Here is a 2,725-nt window from a genome sequence, read left to right on the forward strand (position 1 = left end):
ATTTAAAACGCAGAGTTACAGAGAGAGATGGGTCTTCCATCTGCTGGTTCACTCCCCAAATGGCCATAATGGCATGCCTGGGCCGGGCCAAAGCCAGGAGCTTAGAATTCCATTCAGGTCTCCCATGTGAGTGGCAGGGCCCGAGCACTGGGGCCATCCTCGGCTGCCTTCCCAGGCGCACACACTGGATCCGCCCGGGGCTGTGCGGACGCTGCACTGGAAGCAGTGGCCTAACCCACCGAGCCACAGTGCCTGCCCCGGTGGTAAGTTTTCGGGGAACTTCTAACCAGGCTGCAGAGCCCTTCCCAGGACATCTGGTCAGGGAGCACGTGACACATCCACACGCTCTCACTGATGACATTAATCTTTTTTTTATTTTTAAGATTTATTTATTTATTTGAAAGGTGGAGTTACAGAGGCAGAGAGAGAGATCTTCCACCTGCTGGTTTACTCCCCAAACGGCTGCAATGGCCGAAGCTATGCTGATCCGAAGCCAGGAGCCAGGAGCTTCTTCCGGGGTCTCCCACACAGGTGCAGGGGCCCAAGCACTTGGGCCATTTTTCACTGCTTTCCCAGACCATAGCAGAGAGCTGGATGGGAAGAGGAACAGCCGGGACTCGAACCGGCGCTCTGCTATAGGATGCCAGTGTCACAAGCAGTGGCTTAACCCACCACACCACAATGCCAGCCCTGGTTAATTCAGACTTTGACTTATCATCTATTGCTTCATTATTTATTTTGTTCCTCAAATTGTTCCTTCAGGTTGGCTGGGCCCCGGCTCCTTTTGACCCGCCCCCATGGGTGGTTTTCAGAGCACTTCCTGGGTGTCTAGCACGGTGGGAGGCTCCAGGCTCGAATTCCACTTTTCCTGCCTCTCTCCTTGAATCAGCTTTTGCCTGGAGCGCTCATTCCTTTGACTGGAGAGCGGAGTCTAAACACCAAAGTCGGCCCTGACAGTGCCCCCTGCCGCCACCACTTTGACATTTTCTTCCTTGCACAAACAACGAGGGACCCCGCCACACACCTGATGATGACCCGGCTGAAATCAGGCCCGCTCCTGCCTCAGCTGCAGGAAGGAGCTCGGGGCGACAACTCTCAACTGGGGGCACTGGGGCACAGCGGGGCAAGCCGCCCCATATCAGAACACCGGTTCAAGTCCCAGTACTCCACGTCTGCTCCAGCTTCCATCTAATGCAGCCGGGAAGGCAGTGAAAGGCGGCCCAAGTGCTTGGGTTCCTGCTACCCGAGTGAGACGCCTGGATGGAGTTCCTGGCTCCCGGCTTTCACCAGGGCTAGTGCTGGCTGCTGTGGGCCTTTGGGGGGAGTGACCCAGCAGACAGAAGATCTCTGTCTCTGTCTCTCTCCCTCTGTGACTCTGCCTTTCAAATAAATGAAAACTTTTGGCCAGCGCCGTGGGCTCACTAGGCTAATCCTCTGCCTTGCGGCGCCGGCACACCGGGTTCTAGTCCCGGTCGGGGCGCCGGATTCTGTCCCTGTTGCCCCTCTTCCAGGCCAGCTCTCTGCTGTGGCCAGGGAGTGCAGTGGAGGATGGCCCAGGTGCTTGGGCCCTGCACCCCATGGGAGACCAGGAAAAGCACCTGGCTCCTGGCTCCTGCCATCGGATCAGCGCGGTGCGCCGGCCGCAGTGCGCCGGCCGCGGCGGCCATTGGAGGGTGAACCAATGGCAAAGGAAGACCTTTCTCTCTGTCTCTCTCTCTCACTGTCCACTCTGCCTGTCAAAAAAAAATAAAAATAAAAAAAATAAATGAAAACTTTTATCTAGTTGAAAGTTTTGAAAGGCAGAGTCACAGAAAGATAAGGAGAGAGGGAGAGAGAGGGAGAGAGAGGGAGAGGGAGGGAGAGGGGGAGAGAGAGAGGGAGAGGGGAGATGGGGGGAGAGGGAGGGAGACGGAAGGAGAGGGAGGGAGAGGGGCAGGGAGAGGGGAGGAGGGAGGGAGACGGAGGGAGAGGGGAGAGGGGAAGAGAGAGGGGAGAGGGAGAGGGAAGAGAGAGAGAGGAGAGGGGGGAGAGAGAGGAGAGAGGGAGAGAGAGGGGGAGAGAGAGTAGGGAGAAGGAGGGAGAGAGGGGGAGAGAGGGGAGAGAGGGAGGAGAGAGGGGGAGGGGGGGAGAGAGGGAGAGAGGGAGGAGAGAGGGAGACAGAGGGAGGAGAGAGGGAGAGAGAGGGAGGAGAGAGGGGAGAGAGGGAGAGAGAGGGGGAGAGGGGGGGAGAGAGGGAGGAGAGGAGGACGGAAGAGAGGAGAGAGGGGGAGGGAGGGAGGGGAGAGAGGGAGAGAGAGGAGAGAGGGAGGAGAGAGGGAGAGAGGAGAGAGAGAGGGAGAGAGGGAGGGAGAGAGAGGGAGGAGAGAGGGGAGAGAGGGAGAGGAAGGGAGAGAGAGGGAGAGAGAGAGGGAGAGGAGGACGGAGAGGGAGGAGAGGGGGAGGGAGGGAGGGAGGGGGGAGAGAGGGAGAGAGAGAGGAGAGAGGGAGGAGAGAGGGAGAGAGAGGGGGAGAGGAGGACGGAGAGGGAGGAGAGGGGGGGAGGGAGGGAGGGAGGGGGGAGAGAGGGAGAGAGAGAGAGGGAGAGAGGGAGAGAGAGAGGGGAGAGGGAGAGAGGAGGGGGAGGAGAGGAGAGGGGGAGAGAGGGAGGAGAGGGGGAGAGAGAGGGGAGAGAGAGGGGGGGAGAGGGGAGAGAGGGGAGGGGGAGAGAGGGAGGGGGGAGAGAGGG

This window comes from Oryctolagus cuniculus, chromosome 7 (assembly GCF_964237555.1).
Source record: "Oryctolagus cuniculus chromosome 7, mOryCun1.1, whole genome shotgun sequence".
Taxonomy (NCBI): domain Eukaryota; kingdom Metazoa; phylum Chordata; class Mammalia; order Lagomorpha; family Leporidae; genus Oryctolagus; species Oryctolagus cuniculus.